Genomic DNA, 22,506 nt, shown 5'->3' with positions numbered 1-22,506 from the left:
CTCAAGGAGACTGATGCTGAAAAAGCTGTGTTGGTCCAATGCAAAACACATCTCCCACTTACAAAATTTTACATCTGATTTTTGCCTTTTTTGAGTATCTAGACTTTCATCTGTATTTCATATAACCAAGAGTTATGTTGTACTTGAGTCCCAACAGTATTTTAGAATTTTGGTGATCTCTTTCCAGACAGAAATTTAGCAGAATAGTATTTAAAGGCAAATGTAACTTTAGCCTATCTGAAAAGCAATGCATTTCACAGCCTCTCAAATAAATAGAATGACCCTTTCTTAAGAATATTTGAAAGAATATTTTCAAAACACAAGGAACTAATTTATCTTTAAAGTAACTAAAAAGTTACATAAAAAGAACTAAGGAGATCTTTAAGTTATCTTTATAATGATGTTTAATGAGTTTTAATAAAATCGTAGCTCTCTACCACTCTTGTGAATTGTCAAAAAAATTGGTAGTGATACTATCCCTACCTCAGTTCCACTCCTATCTTTGGAGTGATAGTAATATAACTAAAGATTCAGAAACAAATAAAATTTTTAGCATTATATAAGTTTCCTAATAAACAAGATCTTAAGATATTGAAATTAGTTTGTTGGGAAAGTGTTTAGAAAGATTTCAACAATTTCTTCCGAGAGTGATTTTGACCTAAATTTTGACCCCCATTCATTTCTTCTGATCCAAATGCATCAAGTGAAGGTTAGTCAAAGAATATAAGCTTCATAAGGCTTCTAGAACAAAACAGTTGGAAGTATTAATGAATTTTAAAATCTAAAAATCTATTGGATAAATACTGATAAGATTTTTATGTGGAGATAAGTATGCTGTAGAAATTATATTGTCTGCTCTTGGGCAGAGATACCGAATGTCTCTACTGAGAGAGAGTTTTGCACAGATTTCTCAGATGACACTTGTAGCTTTTTTCTGGAGATCAGGAAGTCACTGTAGACAGTCTACTAGTTCTGGCTTCTATCAGTTCACTCAGGTTGTGCACTGCAGTACTTTTCATTTGTGAAATGTAAACCTGCAAGACAAGTTATAAAAAAGCTCAAAAAATTATTGAAGTTAAATTAGGGGAAAAAAACCCCAGGATGATGCATGTCAGAGCATTTGTGTGGGTCCAATTGACATTCCTGAACATAAAAAAAAAATTAAAACATTAAGCAACATCAATACCTCCAATACTTCTTCCATATGCTGTTTCAGCTTTCAAACATTGAATGTGACAGTCTGTTCAGACACAGTATATTACTCAGTGTAAACACAGTGCTTAAAGCAAAGCTTTAAACTTATGATTTCCCTTTGAAGTGAACGTGTTCATAAGTGAATCAGATACTTACATGTTCTGAGCAACCCTCCATGTGTAGATCCAAAGACAATTTTCCCACAGAGCTTCATCATTCTATCAGAGCAGGAAACCATGTGCACTTCAGCCATGTTCTGGGACCAAACCTCTGAGTAAGCCAGTATGACATCTCAGGAGCATCTAGGTCTTGCTAAAGATAATGGCAAACACTGAATGATGTCAGCGTAGGACGGGGTTAATCATTAATTTTTTAGGCTCATTTGTTGAATTTTATATTCTAAAATAATAAAGCTGTATTTATGGCACTCCCAAAACACACTCTACAGGATCCTCCTGATGGTGCGCTACAGATAAACAAATACATTGTGACATGAACAGTATAGTATAATCATGCTTAAACAGAAATAAACCAAAATAGGACAAGCCAGAAAAAAGTAGAAAAATATACCTTTATTCTACCAGTCTTCCTACTCTTTTCTTTGTTTTAATTTTAAGGAAGGATGCCTTTGGGAAGGACCTTATTACTCATTTTCTGTACCACAACTAGATTATATGGCTGAGGTATGCCACCCATTAGCCACTCCTGAACTGAAACTAATATTAAATAATGAGCTAAAAATTTTTGTATTTTTAAACAAAAAATAGAAGTAATGCATACTAAAGCAAAAGCAGCCTTTTTTTTCCCCCCCCCCAGGTCTCATTAAAACTGTGAATTGCTCAGGATTCTATATTTTGCTTCAGTTTTCCCACCATAGTAGGATAAAATGTCTGGGGATACAGATTAGTACACATGTGGAAGCACTGAAATGTAATTTATTTTTAAGGCAACCACCTTAGTTTTTGTAATTCACTTAGGAATCTGTGTAAAGGTTTTGCATGCATTAAGTTATTTTTTCACAATTTATTCAACCCGCAGTGGGATAATCAGCTTCATGTTTCAGCTATGATTCAGTCTTGATCACAGCACATTATTATACCCACATAGCCACCATTTGCTTTTCTTTCTCCAGATAGAGATGATTGGGTTGCTTGCAGCTTTCTTAATTAAAAATCTGCTTATTTTGACTGGACTTAGGTTAAGAAGATTAAAGGATATGAAGAATATACAATTTAAGACTGAAATGGAAAGTTATCTGGAAAGTAAAGTAAAAACGTAAGATTACATTTTGCAAATGTAGCCTGGTACAGAACAGGTCAGATTTTCAGTGGAGACTTTCTTGCTGACTGTAGTCATCCACCTTACTGTTTAAACATATTGACTACATTCAAGGGATTATATGTGCACCTAGGCAGCCTAGAAATTAGCATGTATATCAAGAGACCAATTGTACACTTCAGCAACAGATTTTGAAAAAAAACTTCTGTATGCAATTTAGTTACTGAGTCAGCCCAACTTGATTTTACGAGCAACTGACATGTAACAGTCTCTTCCTCCTACTTTTATGAGAAGTTAGTTTAGATAGGAGTGGATTAAAATATAAATATTAGTTTCATTCTGCAAATTGCACCTGGTCTAGATAGCATTGCCTACTATGAAAAAAGATAGAATATAGAGTTTGTAATTCCCTTCAAAAAAAAAAAAAAGGTATAGATATGTTTTGCATTCCTTTTGTATTGTATTTTGCACTGTATTATTTCACATTCCTTTTGTATCCATCAGAACAGAGGAAAAACCATAACAAGTCTCTAATAAGACTCTGAGCACACAAATGCATGGGATAGTGAGTATTGGTCCTCTCTGAAACCACATGGAAAGACTGCATGAAGACAATGGAGAGACTAAGTGCTACTTCCCCTTTTAAGTACCTGTGCAACTAGAGAATTTTATGTGTGACATGTGAACTCACACCACTCTTCTGCTAGAAAATACTGAGTCTGGTGAGAGTAGTTGAGAGAATTTATCAATGTCCTAGAATAACTCAGGGATTGATTTTCTTCACCTGTTCTCTGTCCTTCCTGTTGGCACTGCTGTAGTGTATTTGAACTCTTAAATATTTCCTACAGAGAAAAATAGTTTTTTGTGTTGGTCAGTTTATTGTTTTTAACTCTATTCTTAACTACAGCTAGGAAAAAGCAGTGTTGGACTTGAAATAAAAATGTACTAAATAGTCAAGGTAGTAAAGATACCTAAAAGGGTTGGAATTTTCTCAAATTTTCTGCCTAATGCTTGTGTCAAAATTTAAGAAAGTTACTCTTCCACTTTCATTCCATACCTTTTTTATTTTTAAAAATTGAACATGTGGGAATTAAATTCAATGTTTTTGGTGCTGAAGGAAAAAAAATGCCTCTACTTGATACAGCAAGTTGCTTGTTCATATGGGTTTTTTACTAGGAATAAGGCTAGGATCAGATATAAATGTTTCTTGACATTTTTCATGCAGATACAAAATTTTAAAAGATAAAGATTTGTATAACTTTACGTCAAGAACTTATACTAGCTTGATTTAAATGGGAAGACAGACTGAGTAATGAGATAGGAATTTCAAATTTTGCCCCATATATGTAAAATAAATGGTCACCTAGAGGAAATGGATATTTAAAAAGGATACTACCTTGTATCAGAGATTTTAGACAAGCAACAGATGTGAATCAGTTGTTTATTAAAACCAGTGGTATAAAAGCTGCTAATCAGGAGGAACAGGATGGTCTATTCAGCAGTAGTTTTTAGAATTCCATCACTGACTCTCCTGCTATGTAAACATGTGCTACAGTACAAGATACTTGGAAGAACTAGGGATAACTGGGGGCAACTGGGGCCCACCTCTTCTCTTTTTTTTTTTTTTTTTTTTGTGTGCTGTTAGGTTCTAGCTTCTGTCTGTGAAAAGAAACACTTGATTTCCGAATGTTGTGTACCCTCTTCTTTTCCTATCTCCCACTGAATTTGAGTAATGAACCAGATGGAATTGTGTCATGAATCACTAGTGGGATCACATTGACCCACATCTACAGCATTAAGCAGGAAGTACTAGACAAGTTTGAAGACTTAAGCACACTTGATATGCTATAAAGCTGGTGACATTATTAAAGAAAGAAAACTGCTAGGAACTAATACGATTTTTAAGTGAAGTAAAGAGATAAAAAATAACATTGAAACCTCTAAGTTCAAACTATATAGTAAACAGAAATAGTGTAGAAATAATTTATTTGGAGAAACTAGGTCATTGAAGGTGGTTTCTTTTTTCTTCAAATTATTCATAGCACAATTTTGTATTTATTTTTATGTTTTATTGTATTTCCTGGATACAGCAAATATTTATTGCGCTGTGAAGACCCAGGGTATTTTCCCTTTGAGAATTTTGCTGGCAACAACTGAAACATGCTGCAAGGCAGTTTATATTTATGCAATTTATACTTTTAAGCTTTCCTTCAAAAGATGCAGTTCCATTCTTCACAGATACATGGTAGCTTATTGCTGCTTCTTCACAGCTTCTTTACTTACACTAGAAAAACTTTCACTGCCTATGGAAGATGAACTAGTTCAGCACACTTTTTTGTGTTTCAAATGCCACTCCAATGCCCAGAGTTCTTAGGAGCAGAGTTGCAAACAACACTGTGGATTGTGGTTAAATGGCCATAACTAGACTGATAAGACAACGTCAGAGCCCATAGGTGACATAACACGTGCAGGTATTCTATGAATGCCTAAAATTCAAAAGATTGTTTGTGTAGACCTGTGGGCTTCAACTCTTCTCAATCTTGAGGAGCAAGAAAAGGAAGTCAGAGACTGATATAACTGATGTTCAGTTGTTTACTGTTGGCAGCTTATTTTGAGCTTTGGGATTTTGTAGATGCTTAGTGCTCCAGATCATTGTAACAATCAGAAACACTCTTCTTATTGTATTGAAATTTTACTTAAGAATCTTTATTTAAGAATCATCCACATGAGGAGATATAATATTATCAATGAAAATTAAAACTGCAATCCAAGTTGAGCAAAAGGGCCTCCAGGACAATGAATTTCCAAGTATCTTTTGATTTTTGTGGATTTTAGCCAGTAAATGGGTTATGCTCAGTTGTACTCTGAAATAAAAATACTACAATAATGATGAATTCCAGTGTACCTCAGCATCATGCTTAACTTTTTTAAATATGTCAGTCTGAGAACTTATAAGTTTGCTACTCTCAGGCTGGTGATAAATGAACTTGTGTAACACTGTTGAAGGTGGATCATTTCAGCTGTGAAAGCACATATATAATGACATCTGGGTAATCCATTACCTTGTTACATGAAGAATATTAATCCAGATGGAAGTTGCTGCTGAAAATTTTAAAAGCAAATGAATTCATTTATTCACTTTATGAAGAACTAAAGATGTGAATGCTAATTCTTTTCAAAATATGTTAAATAATCTCTCATTCCTACAAGGGGGGAAAAAACCTACACTTTAATACTAATCTTTCTCTTTTGCAGAATCGCAGAATCACAAAATAGGTAAGGTTGGAAGGGACCACAGTGTGTCATCTGGTACAACCAACCTGCTCAAACAGGGTCTTTAACACCTTGCCTTAACACCTTCCCAATGCTTAGTAATGGAAGACAGGTTTTTTTTAGTCAAAATTTCACCCTCTGTATGAAAATTTATAGTCCACGGGAAAATTTGTTTTCTCAAAAAAAAAAAGACCTTAAAACCCCTCTGGCAGGACAGGTTCTAATAATAATATATATATTTAGTTATTGAAAATCTGTCATGTACCATAACTGTAAAGGTTATGGTATTTTTAAAACTATTCCAAGTTGAAAACTATTTATTTTAAATTGTTGACATTTAGCTGTCCTGATGAAACCATGATATAAAGTAAAGACTAATGCTGCAATTTTTGCAAATTTTAAGGGACTTATGAAAGCAGTTCCCACAATTTTTAATTTTTTTCCTGTGGATTTAACCATTTCACAAAACTGCAGTAAAGAGAGTCACATATGTAGAGAGAGAGAGATTGCAAAGTGAACACACTTTGTGAGATTTTTTAAAGTGTTCCCAAAGTACCGAGACATTTAATATTTTCTTCAACCTTTGTTACCTAAGTGCCTTTAAAAATGTATCTCCAAATCCCTTAGGTAGCTTTTAATTCTCCATTTTCCATTTCACATCACAATTTAATCTTTTAAGAATTAAAAAATATATAAAGCAATGTTAACTCTCACAGAAAGATAAACAAAATTATCCTTCTAAATGCCTTCAGAAAACCCTCTCTCTGTATAAACTGCAATCACAGCAGTTTATATCATTTCTGTAATCATGATTTTTCATTTTCATGTTAGTGAAGTGGAGGGGTACCACCGATTCAACCTTTATTTTGAAAATCTTTGCAATATTCTTAGATCCCATTCAAATTAATGAAGTTGGAATAATAGTTAGTATTCTCAATGTAATAGTAGAAATAATTTCTTTATGAATCTATGGCATATCTAAAAAATATTCGTGGTCACGTTTGAATATGTCTTTTAGGAATTCTTGTGTCTGACCACAAAAAAAATTGAACGTATACCAGAAGTCAAATTATAGGCTATCTATCAAAACCATAAATGGATGGATATATTTCTGAAAAGCTGTTCTACATAATTAAGAAAGAGAGTGTTGTGTTTACTGAAAGCATATGTTTCTGTTTTCTTCCAGCACTTGAAGAAAATTTTGGGAGATTCAGATAACAGTTCTTTCTTCTCTTCTAATGCATGGTTGAATAATTATTGATGTCCTGTCTCTTCACTCAGAAAAGTTTGCTGCTTTCAACATATGAGTAAGAGATGTGTTGTGGCTGACTGCCACAAATTCCTTTACTTTATCATAATATTAGCATGGGCAAAAATAATGGCATTTTATTTCCTAGTCCAAGACAAACAGCCTTGTAATGAAAAGTATTTAACTAAAAAAATTATAGATTATTCTTCTGTTGTAATTCTTTGAGGGGAACTAAAACTTTTTGACAACTGCCTGTAACCAATTACTCCTACAAAATCACAGACTTCAATTTCATGGAGGGGTGGTCTGTAAAAGATGCTTGCTTCACTGATCAATTTTTACCTTCTCTGGATGTTTTAGTCTGCTTAATATAACTTTGATTGCATTGTAAAATATAAGATATTCCATATCTATTAGTTACAAAATAGGTATTGTTAATCACATAGTGAATTGTTTAGCTAACTTTTCTTCTTTACTTTGTTATTTTGAGTTTTATTCAGAGGTTTCCTTCCTATAACAGGCATAACAGAAGGACCTGTGTGACTATCTTCAGTTCTTACTGCTTACAGCCTGGTGTTATTTTAAAGAGGTTTGTTTCAGTATGCTATGAGTTATGTCAGTTAGGAAGCTACCAAATACTAGATTTATCTGCTTGTCTTACAGGCCTTACCTCTGTTTTCAGGATAAAAGTTAACTGATGGAAGTAACACCTTAAACCACTGCAATTAACAGAAAGTTAATTGCTAAGAGGCTTATAAGAAATTCAAAGCTCATCAGGCTTAAAAGATATAATTCTGGTTATGCTTTTGGTATATCAGTCATACTGATGATACTTTTTTTTTCAGAATCCCAGATACTTTTGATTTCTGTAGATATCTGTTGTTCCTTTTTTTTTCCAAACTCACCTTTATATTACTTTTTTTTAATCAATAATTTTTATTTATTATTCTTGAGATTTATCTCAAGATGTAGTCAGGCCTTTGAACTATTTTCTAGGTTTTTTTAGGTTAGTGAAAGTAATATATCTGAGTCATAGAAAACTATTTAAATAGATATGACTGTAGATAATGGGTGACAAATGCCTTGGTGGGAGGCACTTGAAAACTGTCAGATATCTTAAATGTCATTAGACAAATATCTTGGTCAAAATATTTGAGTCCAGACTCTCTAGCTTAATGGTTATGGAACATCAAGAAATTTCTGCAGTCTTCATATGTCTGTCTCAATATTCAAGGAGATAATCAAGTGTTCAAGGAGAATGAAAAGTTAGGTCTGAATTCTCTCAAAGAGGGGAGACAACAGAAATTAGAAATATCATTTTTTGAACAAGTGCTGTAAACCATAGGAATGGATGGCAATGAAGTTAAAAGAGAGGACACAGGCCTTTGCAATTATTTTTTTACACCTTACACCTTTACACCTTACACCCATGTCTCAAAGATGTTCTTCAAAACTGCTGGATTCAGTAGCAGTTAACAGAACATAACAGTTTTTCAAATAGACCCTCAGGTATGATTTCTTGATGATTAGGTAGATAGATAGATACATAGATAGACAGACAGACAAATGCTGCCTTCTTCTGTATCCAGCTGTTTTTTTGCAAGGAAACACCACTTGCGTTGCTTGTCTCTGAGTACAAAAGCTGCTAACCAGCTCCAAAATTACTATACTGAGGAGAATTCTGAGCCTATATGAGAAATTCTTCTCCCACGTTTTTTTAAAAATACATATCTTCCAGTCCCTTTTATAATGTATTTTGTTTAGTTATTGTTAGAAGCAAAGAATGAACTGAAATTCAAGTTAGCAGAAAAAACAATTTCTGACCTCATACAGTCACCATAACCACATAGAAAACTAGTAATTATTCTTAGAAATTTATGTATTCAGATATTACTTCATGATAGTTTAGTGTATTATGCCATTATGCAAACATATTGAAATCTAAGTGGATAGGAAATAGAAAGCTAATCTATTTCCAAAGTATATTAGCAAACAATGACAACCCTGTTTTCTTGGACACATTTTCTTTTACTGCTCAGACCAAATGCCTGACAACTTTTCCTTCCCTACCAGGAATTCAGCCATTTGGTTAGGTTTTTTGAATGCCAGTGCATGGAAACAGAAGCAGAATCTGCAGCTTTAGTTGTGCTTCCTGACCTACTGCAATTTCATGGTCCCAGATATCTGCACAGCTCAAGTGCTTTATCTATCACATTAGAAATAATTGTTAATATGCTGTAGAATAAATAAAAGTATACAAGAGGCCTGTCGATAAAACACAAAGCCCTCTGAATGTACTACAATGAGTTAGGAGTCATTTTTATATGTTTTGGATGTGTTAGATCATCAGAGATGTACTGTGAGCTCATTTTTCAATTGAAAGACAGAAACAGTTGTACCTTAAAAATATCGACTGCTGTAGTGGGTTGACCCTGGCTGGATACCAAGTACCTACTAGAGCCACTTTATCACTCCCCTTCTCAGCTGGATAGGAGACAGAAAATATGAAAAAAAGTTCATGAGTTGAGATAAGATCAAGGAGAGATCACTCACTAAATACCATCATGGGTAAAACAGACTTAACTTGGGGATATTAATTGAATTTACTACTAACAAAATCAGACCAGGATAGTGAGAGTAAAATAAATCTTAAAAACACCTTACTTCCATCCCTACCTCCTTCCCAGGCTCTACCTTCTCCCCCCAGTGGCACAAGGAGATGAGGAATGGGGGCTATGGTCAGTTCATTACAAGTTGTTTATGTTGCTGCTCAGGGAGAGGAGCTCCCTGAGGGGTCCTTCCCGCAGGAGAGAGTTCTCCACAAATTTCTCCAACATGAGTCCATCCCAAGGGCAAGTGCCATCCTATGAACTGCTGCAGCATGGGTCACTCTTCTACAGGGTGCAGTCATTCCGGCACAGGCTTTTTCAACATGGGCTCCCACAGAGTCACCAGTCCTACCAGGAAACCTGCTCCAGCATGGGCGCCTCTCTCCACAGGTTATCATGTCCCTTCCGGGACCCTCTCTCAGGTATCCACCTGCTCCAATGTGGGTCTCCTCCATGGGCTGCAAGTGGATCTCTGCACTCCTGTGGTCCTCCCTGGGTGGCAGGGGTACAGCTCTCTCACCATAGTCTGCATCACGGGCTGCAGGGGAATCTCAGCTCCGGTGCCTGGAGCATCTCCTGCCCCTCCTTCTCCACTGATCTTGGTGTCTGCAGAGTTGTTCACATTTTCTCACTTCGCTCTTCTCTGGCTGCAATTTCATCTGTTTAATTGTCCAGCGGCAGATCCATCCTGGAGCCGGCTGGCATTGGCTCTGCTGGACAAGGGGAAGCATCTGTCAACTTCTCACAGAATTGACCTCTGTAGCCCTCTCACTACTCAAACCTGGCCACACAAACCCAACACAACTGCTCAATTTAAATTAGTATTATGTTCATATGTAGATATGTATATGTATGCACATGAACCACATGTGAAGCATATGGCCTATGTTGTCCTTTAGTCCAGTTACATGGAGCTATATTCCAGGTCGTTCCATGAGGTTTGATTCACTGAGATGAGTTACTGAGTATCTGTGTGTACAATGTAGTTTTTATTTTAATTGCTATTGTTTGCTACCATTCCTTTGCTTTACCTTTAAAAATTCCATTTCAAGAAACTTCTAGCTGTTACTGAATATGGTGGTCATTAAAGCCTTCTCAGTATTTTCCTAGAAATCTGGATTAATTTTCCATAATGCTTTCATATTTTTGCCTGTCTTATGACCATATAGATCAAGCATAAAAATATTAATTCCCCTAAGGAAATTCTGCTAGTTTTGGAGGTATTTTTTCTTATTTTGAATATTTAATGAGTATTTGTTGACAAATAATTTCACAAATTTTTTTAAGAGGAAAAATCACATTACATTGACCCTAGAAAAGGCAAAAAAATAAAGATATTGCAGTCAGTTTGTTCTACTCATATGATTGATATTTTGAAAAAAATCTGGGGGGGGTTATTTGTAGATAAAAACAAAGAAGGAAAACCTCTCAAACATGCCATTACAAATTTTAATTTTGTCTGTGTTTTTATAAGAAAGATAAAGTAAAATCAGAGGTGAACTGAAACTCTTTTTCTAAAGGACAAGTCAGTAGAAAGGTATACAATTGCACTTAGTTTGACTGGATTTTACTTTTCCAGTTCAAAAAAATGTTTCCACTCACGTTGATCTGTATTAAGAGGAACAGGGCTGAAAGATAAAGGAAACCTGCTGTTGCTCTCTATTTGGCATTGATGAGGTTACATCCAGAGTATTGCATACAGTTTTCCCTTCCACTAAGTTCCAGAGGAACGTGGAGAAACTAGAAGAGTTAGGCAGAGGACTTCCATTATGAGCAGGGACCCTGAGTACATGTGCTATGTAGGGAGGAACAGGAGTTGTTCAATCCAGAAAAGAGAAGACTAAGGGGACATATAATAAATGTCTATGGTTATTTGAAAGGCAGATGCAAAGATAAAAGACCTATACCCTCCTCAGTAGCACCAAACATAGCAAGACAAAGTTGCCCTAAATTATGTCTTTTAGGCTGAAGTTTTAGGCTGGAAAAAAACTAATTTATAGGGTACTACAATTACCAGAATTATACAACATTGGAACTCTTTGCTTACTGAGGTCAAGAGACCTCTCTCCTTGGAGATTTTCAATGCTTTGCTAGACACAGTCATTGCTGACCTGACCTGATACTGTCATCAGTCCCCCTTCAAACAGAATCACAGAATATGCTGAGTTGTAAGGATCATCCAGTCCAACCCTTAGCCCTGCGCAGGACCCTCTCCAAGAGTCACACCATGTGCCTGAGAGTATCATCCAAACATTTCTTGAACTCTGTCAGGCTTGGTGCTGTGACCACTTCCCTGGAGAGCCTGTTCCAGTGCCCAACCATCCGCGGGGGGAAGAACCCTTTTCTAATATTTAATCTGAATCTCCCCTGACACAACCTCAGGCCATTCCCTCAGGTTCTGTCCTGTTTTGCATATCCTTTTATGAGTTATCTAGCCAAACTTGGGAGTATAACCACTTTTCCAGCCCAGAACAGCAGGATGCAGCCACAGGATCTGGGAATGAGACTGCTACTCCCTCTTCCCTGAAAACATGAAAGCAGAAAAAAAAGGAAGGCCAAAGATCTATTTTAAAATGTTTTGCATAGGCAGATGAGCTCTCAACAGTTGGAAAGGCCATTTGGTTTCTGGTGTTTTTCTCTCTCCTTTTTCATTTAAGTTATGGCTAAAGACTTTTTTTCAGTTCAAGGTGTCATCTTCAGTTTGTAGACTTTCGCAGACCTCCTTTGAGAGAATTATGTTTTTATATGGAAATCTTTTCAACAGAAACCCCATTTTTCAGGGATTTATTTAGGCATCTTCAATTTAATTTGCATCAGATTTTATCCTGGTATGATTGCGTGTTTACCTACTATTATTTATCTATATCAACAAAGACAGAACATGAATTTGTATAGAAATGAAAAGTGTACATTTGTGAAATAGCCATACACAAAAATACTTAAAGTATCATAGTTATGATAATGGTTCTAGGTATTTAAGCCTAGGTTTCTTGTCAAGCTTAAGCACATTCATGTCATGGCTGGGCTTCGTGAACGAAGATTTGGGAAGGCTCTATCCACATTTGTTACAGGCACACTGGTGGCTTATGAGGCCAATACAAGACAGACATATCCGATTGCAAAAGGCACAGCAGAAAGACTCCTTAGATGGTATATTCTGCAAGACACGATTCTTTCTGCATTGCCTTTTCTCCTCAAGAGTGATCCTGCGTGTGTTCTCAAAGGAGACAGCTGCGTTATAGATGGTGTGTCTCCAGGCCTCCCGATTGGAGGCCAGGGTAGACCAGTTATGGTGATCAATATGACCAAGGCTGAGATGTTGTTTCAGGGAGTCCTTGTATCTTTTCTTTGGGGCTCCTCTCATGCGGCAGCCAGTGGTAAGTTCACTATAAAGCAGAATCTTAGGGAGGCGGTGGTCCTTCATCCTGGAGACGTGCCCTGCCCATCGCAGCTGCGTTCTCATCAACATGGCCTCAATACTTGTGACTGCTGCTTGCTCTAGAACAGATGTATTGGTCACAAAATCTGACCAGTGGATGTTTAAGATTGTATGGAGGCAGCGTTGACGGAAGCGTTCTAGGAGTCGCAGGTGGTGGCAGTAGATGACCCATGATTCGGAACCATACAGGAGAGTAGACAGCACTATGGCTCTGTAAACACTGATCTTGGTACTTTTGGCTCTGTGAACACTGATCTTGGTACTTTAGCTTAAGCAAATTATTTATGTTTACATATATATATATATATAAGTTTTTACATAGATATGTTTTGCATATTATTTTTTAGTCGAATAAATGAGAATTATAACATTAAAAAATATGGAGAGAACGGCTTAACCTGTTTTGGGAAAGTGCATTTTATTAAAACAAGATATATTAAAAGTCATGAAAATAAATTAGAGTAAATTCCACTTGATTTATATTTAGGTAACTACTACAGACAGAATGGACCCTTACTTTCTACTTCATAAATCTTCATCCATATTTTTCAGCCCAGTTTACCAGACCTTAGAGACCCAGGAATGACTTAGATAGGACTAAATGTCTATATTTAGGTTACTGAATCATACCCCAGACATCTATAGTCTCAACCACTAATGAAAAGTTTTGCTGCATAAGGAATGTGTTAAACCTGACACCAAAAGAAAGATGTTTGTGTGGCTTTTATAAAAAATTGTTGCTCAGTCCTTCACCACTTACTGGTGTCTCAAGTTCTCAGCAGCAGTGAAACAAAGTCATACACATACTTGTTCATGCACCTTGGTGTTCAATAGCTGGTAGGCTGCTGTACCTTAGTTTATGTCTATATTGCATGAGATTTTTCAGGTGGTGTCCAAAGCTGCTGAGCTTCCAAGGTCAGACAAGAACAGATGTATCATCATGGCTTGAATGAGATTGAACAGACAAAATACATAGTGAACTTCTTGGAACTCATTTTGTTTTTCTGTTAGTGATGCAAACTTCTCATAGGGGAGATTTGTACAGGTTGAGACTGCAGTGCAAATTTTTTCCAGAGTGCCATCAAAACTAGTTCAGTAAGAATCAGAAAAAGGTCAGTCATTCAGTTACAGAAGAAAAGGAGTTCAGAAAAAATAGCTTCAGAACAAGAATATTTCTTCATTTTTTTACATTTACTGCAATTACTACATTTACTAGATTATTAATTTATTCCCAGATTCAAATCCTCCCTGGATTTTCCTTTGTTCATACGGCTGTGCGTATCATTCTGTGCAAGAAAGACATATGCATTCCAAATAGTGAACTGGAAATGAAGAGATGGACTGCATAGAGAGTCTGCATTAATTACCCAAAGTGTGGGCAGACAAGGAGACGACAGTGGGTTGGAGCCAACCATTTTTAAAAGTACCTTATGGACTTAATTACTGAAGTTCAAAAAGTCTTCAAAAGCCAATTAGAACTGTTATTTGTAATAGCTAAAGCAATTAATATGGAAATATAGCAAGAATGAGCCTTTTAGTTTGAGAACCCCAAGGAATACTTTGTTACAGGTCTTTCAAATCACTTTCAGAAATTTGGAAAGAAAATTGAATGGGGATTTCCTGCCGTTGTGTAAGATAAACAGAACATTTTTCTGCATGAGTAACACACTGTAGTTGCAACACTGTAGTGAAATCTCATATCTGAGTGAAACAAAAAGTTACAGGAAGGGTATAACTTAAGACTACTAACATTAGTCATGAGCTAACAGCACATTTGAGAATCATTTACACTGGAAGATGATTATTGTCTTTTAATAACCTTATTAAGGTTCTATCAGATAGACGAGGGTTCCAAAAGTGGGAAAAATAGAGCATCTAATTCCATCACTAGATTTAATAGACGTAATTATGGAAGGATATGTTTTTGCTATATCTAAGCACTAATACAAAACATTTCACTCTCGAGGAGAAAAGGCAACGCAGAAAGAATCGTGTCTTGCAGAATATACCATCTAAGGAGTCTTTCTGCTGTGCCTTTTGCAATTGGATATGTCTGTCTCGTATTGGCCTCATAAGCCACCAGTGTGCCTGTAACAAATGTGGATAGAGCCTTCCCAAATCTTCGTTCACGAAGCCCAGCCATGATGAATACAAAACATTTATTACTTTGTCCACAGTAAGATCACATTAAAAAAAACTATGAAAAATAATCTCATTACTGCTTTTGTAACCTCAAATGTGTTCCAGACGATATCTGTTACACTGTCAGGTACAGTGGCAGCAGAAATAGAACACTATGCATGTAAGTTAATTTTAGTAAGGGGCAGAGGTCTCTCCATAGCTATTTCTATCTCATTTTTTTCAGATTAAACAAATTCTTTAAAGAACTCTGTGAAAGACCTTCCAGTACCCTAATGCAAAATGAAGGCATGGCACAGAATGTATTTTTCCAGGTATCTCTTTCAGTCAATCCATTGGATATATTTTCTGAATAAAATACATCAGATTCTGTCCAACCTATGGAGGAAAAGACAAATTGTAACTTTTACTACAGTCAGCTACTATTTTCCAGTATGATCCATAGGTTTCATCATTTACTATCTCTATATGAGACAACAATATGCATGCATATATCCAAAGGAATGCATGGAAATGGGATTAAAAAGTCCATCCTTACTGAAAAAAAATCAAGATATAATCCACAGTTAATTGGATTCAGTGCATACCTTGGATTTCTATTAACTTGAATGTGTTTGGTCAAATATCCTTGGTTTATTTAATTTAACAAAGGACCTTAGGATAAAAATGGTCCACATCATAACAACATTTTTCTGTACTTGTCTTATTACTTCTTGGAAAATTCCCTCTTTTAAGGTTTCAGTATACTACTAATCTTGGAAATGTGATTTAGATTTTAGACAATTTGTCTTTATGAAAACCTTCCTTTGATTGATTTTCAGAGTTAGTCAGTGGCTAGTACCAAAACAAAACTGTTGCAAATAGGGTAACAGGAAGGATTACCTCTTTTCACCATTAAAAAAGCACGTACGAAATATGCTTGTAAAATAAATACTAAGTGGTTTTCCGTAAATATGTACATACATGTTTTCATGGCACCAGAGCATGTTTGAGAAGTCAAAAATAAAATCTAATTTCCCAAAAATCTGTGTGTTTCAAATGCTGACGAACCCTGTATTTAATCATTATTTGGCATACAACCTGATGTTCTGTTTACCTTTTTAGTGATAAAAAAATATCTTGAGGCGGATCTTAGGCTGTCTAATACAGCCATTATACCAGAGGTTATATCAGCTGAATATTTGGCCCATATTTCGGTGTTCTCTTTCATTGATTGCTTTAGCAATGTTTCCTTGTATTCTACTGACCACCTTTGCTTAACTATCAGCATTCAAAGCATACAGATAGCAATATGGAACTACCTAAATAATAATATTATAAATAAATAACCTTTAGCTTTCCAAGTTCTTCATCTGCCTACTTCAGTGTTCTGTTTGGATGTGGAACTTTATGAGAGCTTTATTAGATCTGTTCCCTGGTGGTGGAACAATCAAGTATTAATTGGACTAGAAGTACTAGGTGTGACCTGACCATCTGTTGCTTAAGGTTCACACCTGGGATGAGAAAGCCTCACTAGACTGCTCTGTTTTTAAAACCTATGCTAAATACAGGGATTGGAAGTTCTGTGTAAATCACATTCTGTGGGGGATACTATTTTCTTGGGAGATATGCATTGGAATGGCTGGATCCTGAAGAAGGAAACCCACTGCAAGAGTAAAAATCTAAACACTGAATTATGAGGTAAAACCAAAGAACACCATATTTTGTTTGGAAGTTTCCTATGAATACACAGAACTGACTCTCTATCCGGTTCTTGAAAGAGTGGGCTTAGGAGCTTAACTAAAAAGGATTCAGTAGTTTTTATGCTTTATGAAGAGAAGCTTTAAAGTAGGTACAAAGATCTTTCGTACTCCTCTCTCAGCATTTTTTATTGGTTTCCTTGTGATGTTTACCCAATATGCTGTCACTAATATATTCCATTAATTTTGAATTAACTCTCTTCATGTACTGCATAGCTAGGTTAGTTGTCCTCCTCAGGGTTATGAATTCCTCCAACCATCTATGTCCCATCATCAATCTGTTTGCAATATGGATCCCATGTTTACTTTTCTAATATTGATGGTAGCAGGAACAAGATCTCAGGATGTTCAAAAGTACAGTGATTTCTGACCGTGAAATAAGTTCATTCCTCGGCTTTTCTATGCTGTCTCTGTACTAGCATTCAGTGGTCCTACATATATGCTCTAAATATAAACCAGATGCTGAACTATTCAGGTTAAAAACAAATCTCAAAAAAGGGTTATTTTTTAGTAGAATTATTCTATTTGAACTCAAACTCCATGAAATGCTAAAATGGTGTTAGTGATGTCAAACTGCTGTCCAGAAGAAGAATTAAAATTAAAATTAAAAGCCACGAGGAAGGAAAGAGGTGGAAACTTTTCACCTAGAATTGCAGACAAAGTAAATTATTTGACAGAAATTTGGTATTAATTTTTTTTTTCTGCAGAGGGTGTGTGTTATAGAAAAATGTCCACATAGAAGAAATTTAATTTATGGTCCTTGTCCTTCACTAGCAATGATTTAATATATATCTGCAGAAGATCTTGATATAATTAAATCTCCTAACTGTCCTGTAGTGCACAAAGTCTAATTCCTATTTGAATGAATTTGCACTTCTTTTATAAATATTTCAGATGTATACTAAAGCCCTTTTTGTCATCTCTGAGGATTTATGTGATTCAACTGGTAGCATGTGGAAATAAAGGACTGAGCAGTTGTGGACATTTGGAATTGCTCTTCCAAAGTCTTTTATAAACATAAAAACTTTTAATTCTGGTAAATTCCATGAGATGGTCAGGTAGTTTGCAAATATTAAACATACTTTTTTTTTTTAATTACATTACTTGGAAAATCTCATTGTAATGTTCTAAACTTGTGCAGCAAATAATTGTCTGAATCATTGCACACACATAATTAAACATGAAAAACAAGCTAACAAACTCTTTATGTTCTGAAATTGTTATGTCGAAAGGAGCATCAGTAACAAGACATAAGATCCAAGCAGGATGCATGTCCTCCTGATATAGATTTCATACAAGCATTCTGAGATGGAAAAGTCTGGCTGCAGTTTAAGGGAAGACTACACTGAAGTCCTATATTATGCTGTTCTCACTATAAGAACATCTGGACCATCCCACCTTGTATCCTATCATTATGGAATTTATTTGTCCTATATTTGACTCAATATTAATTCCTGGCACTTCTGGTCTTAGTTATGCAATACAGTATGCTAACATAATATGGTAAGAGCTTACAACAAAAGTTGCACCTGGGGTTTGAAGAAATCGCAATCGTGGGTATTGTAACATAATTTTATGTTTATAAGCTGTAACTCAATCTAATGTTTCTCAATGAGAGAAGCTAGAATATGCCAGACAGACTTTATTGAAGGAATGGAAACAGTTTAAGCTGACTGTTCTCCAGAACAAAGTCACACTCTAGCTTTTCCCACCATATTTGTTTATGTAAATTACCAGTTTGACCTTGCCTCCATTGAACCATCTCTAATAGTCTGTCTGAAAGTCATGGTCTTCACTGATGATATGGTGGAGCAGTTTAGTCATAATACCTCCTAGGGAAGAATATAGCAAAAAAGTCACTTTGGAAGCATACAGACATTTTCACATTTTTAAGTCAATATGAAAAATCTTCTGCTTCCGGCACACCTCACAGTAAATGGCATTCTGAAGAAAAGTTTCCACCTGTATTTACTGCAAAAATTGAAACATGAAAGTCTAACCAAGCTGCCAAAATGTATATGCAGCAGAGAGATAAGCCAATTTTGGGGAAATTCATTGCAACTCTTTTACAGGGATTTTGGGCTATAAAATTTAGACTAAAATTCCTTATTTCATGAATAGTCTTAGATTGGTGAATTAGAGCCTGTTGCTCAGAGCCCCATCCAGTCTGGCCTTGAACATTTCCGGGTATGGACATCCAGTCCTTCTCTAGGCAATCTGTTCCTGTTACTCAACACACTCACAGTCAAGAATTTTGTCCTCATATCTAATCTAAGTTTCTGCTCTTTCACCTGCCCATGTAAAAAGTAACTCTCCCTCTTCTTTATAATTTAGATTTTCTAAACTATCTATCAATATTTTCTATAAAATAATCCCCTTTATAGTAAATGAGTTTATATTATCTGAGTTTTGTTGAATATTGTAAATTTAATAGATCAGATCCTGATCATAGCTTTTTAAGGAACATGGGAATACTTGAGACAGTGGTTTTTTCAACAGTGTTGTAAACATTTACAAATTATTAAAAACTTCTTCTGGTAAATATATCTTTCCTAGTTTAAAAATATCTGTTTTGCTATTTGTCTTCTGGAACATAACATAATGACTGTGCATGTAAAAAATTATCAGACATGAAGAAAGGATCTATCAAGGTATTCTTCAGCCTCCAAGCCATAAAATAAAGCTATATGAACTGCAATAAAGTTATTCATTGATGCAATAATCTCCAAGCCCCTAATCTTTAAATTAGAATGTGTGTAATCGAAAACCAAGACAAAGTATGTAGACTACAGGGGTTGCTTTATTTTATATTGTTTCTGTGACTTAGTGACCACTACATTGTATTTTAAAATAAATCAATTGTTCTCTTTTGGAGGGCATCTAAATGAATTTGGAGTAATATGAAATGGGAAGATGGATTAGTCTCTAAACCTCATGAGCAATCAGCCTAAGCCCTGAAGCCTGAAATGTGATTACTCACATCATTGTCTAAGCTTGCATAGCAACAAATTTTAATAATGACTGTAAAACTATCCAGTCATTTGTTAAGTCTAGCCACCTAGATGACCTCCCATGGAAAGTTTTCTCCACATGTTGATGACACTTTTGGTTAGGAAAGATCTCCTTTTTCCATATTAATTTTACCATTGTTTAATTTTGTCACATCCCCTTATTTCCTATGATACACTCAAATTTTCTTTCATTAAATTTAATGGAATTTTTGCCTTTGAGGGTAAAATTTGTGAGTATTATGCATTTATTTCCAGCTGCTTACTCTGAAATCACATATAAATCTGTCTAGTACAAAGAAAGCTTGTTTCTCTGGGTTTGAGTCACAGACTATTGAAATGATTGATTTCTGTGGGGGGCTTGATTACATCCTTTTTCAGAGAATATTCAAGAAAAGTTCACATAAACATACTTAGCTATTCTTTTTCTATCATCTCAGCTAAGACATACTGGGGAGTTACAAATTTAAACCTGATGGACAAACAGTAGTTTCAAAATTCAGACACTCAGATACAGCAAAAATATGGTTTTTTTTTGTTCCAAAAACAGTAAAAAATAAAGACAATATGGAAAAGTTATTCAATCAGTTAATGGATGTGAGGGAGATTAAAAAAAAATCAAAGGTGATTTTGAAGTCATTTGATATTTCAGTTCTTTTCTTCACAGAACAAATTGTAATAGTTTATCTTCTTAGTATGCTCAGTAAATTCAACCAACTGAAGTCTATTTCTGTCCTTACCTGAAGAAAAGGAAATAGCCAAATCTGGCTAGTCACCCAGCTAACACCAGGCTGAGTAGAAAGGCAATTGGGTAGCTCTAATGGAGTCTACTTTTAACAGCAAAATTTCTAATTTATCTTCAGTAACATGTAGCTATGAATATTTTCCAAGTGCTAAACTAGGAGCAAGCATGTTGACTTGTCATTTAGAGGCTGAATCTTGAAAATTTTCCTCTATGTGTATCATACTGTGGAAAATTGCATTTCAAGACCACATCAGCAAGTTCAGCCAGTCAAAACTGAAAATAAAGTGAACTAATGGCATTGGTTCACCTATAGACTAGCTAGCTTTACTTGATTTATTTTCTGATAACTGCAGGCATTCACAATTTGTTTCTCATGAAATACAATGAATCTGAATTACTCCAAAGTATTCTTGGTTTATTGCTTTAAGAAACATTTAGAAGAAAACCATGATCAAAATAAAGGAGAAGCTTGATTGTATTTCTCTCTCTCTCTCTTATGTTATTTATTATTTTAATGTAATTATTAATGTGTATATTTTTATGTTATATATATAATTATAATATTTGGTCTTTAAGTTACAGACAGTAGATTATGGAGTATTTCAGGAAGAATTTAATATATTTCCTGTATTTTAAGTTGCCCATCTGTTTCTATTGAAAATTATGATACTAATGTTATATAGTTTAGAATGACTAACTATAAAAACAGAAGATTAGAAAATGCAGTTAAGTAGTTCTAACAAAATACTACCCATATTCTTACTTTCCATAATACGATCATTTTTCTTTCATGTTATTGACAACCTGTCATAACATGAGGCAGTAGACCCAGTGAGTAGTTTAGAAAATTGCTGTTGAAAAAATTACTATTGAAAATTGTCACTTCTGGGAAGCCATGTATGCTCAAAGACCATAGTACTAGTTTTAGCTAGCACAAATTCAAAATTAAGCACCCATGATATTTTCCAGTACATTTGACTGAAGCCTTTATGTTTTGACACAGTATCTTTTAAACCAAGGTCTGCATGTATACGAGAGTTTCAAGGTTGTCCTTCAGGCTTTAGTTACCTATTCCGAAGGCTTAAAACCCCTGGGACCTGATTGAACAAATAGTCTTTAGTATTCTAATGATTTCTGACTAAATAGAGTTTACCACCCTCCTGAGTTTGGAAGCACACTTTATACTTTCATAACCCTGTGGGTCCACAGCTCAGTAAAACCTGGATATATGATATTCTGGTACACACATTATTCAGGGTAGCCTGAGCAATACTGAAATTGAGAAGACTAGAGCAAGTATATTCATAAGCAGGCAAGTATACAAGGGCATAGTACATTCACAGACAAGAGCAAGTACATTCATAAACACTGAAGTGCTATTTGACTCCTAAAAGTTCATGTAAGCAACTTCATGGGGTTCCATACTTACTACCTCTCAATGATTTCCAGATTTTTATGAATATAGTGTAGATGGTATATAAACTGAAGTCCTGCTACATTCAGTTTTGTTTTACCTTGGATACTTCTAGAATACTGCATAAAAATATGATACACTCTTAAATCTTAGGTGATAGATTGAAAATACATAAGAAATGTTAAAAAAAATGGATAAAACATTGCTTCTTGAATCAAAACTCTACCTTTAGAAAAAGGAAAATCTGCAAAGAGCACAGCCAGTGTTCAAATTTTAATAGAATGAATTCTTTGCAATATGTCACAGAAAACACCAACCACACACTGAAAAATCAATTTTACTCTGTTTTGTTAAGTAACATATAATGTTAGGAAGATTATCAGTCTAATATTTACCATCTTGAGAATACTCTGTGATTT

This window comes from Manacus vitellinus, unplaced genomic scaffold, assembly GCF_001715985.3.
Source record: "Manacus vitellinus isolate BGI_N305 unplaced genomic scaffold, ASM171598v3 scaffold_5_pilon, whole genome shotgun sequence".
Lineage (NCBI taxonomy): Eukaryota > Metazoa > Chordata > Aves > Passeriformes > Pipridae > Manacus > Manacus vitellinus.
This window is presented reverse-complemented; position numbering follows the sequence as displayed.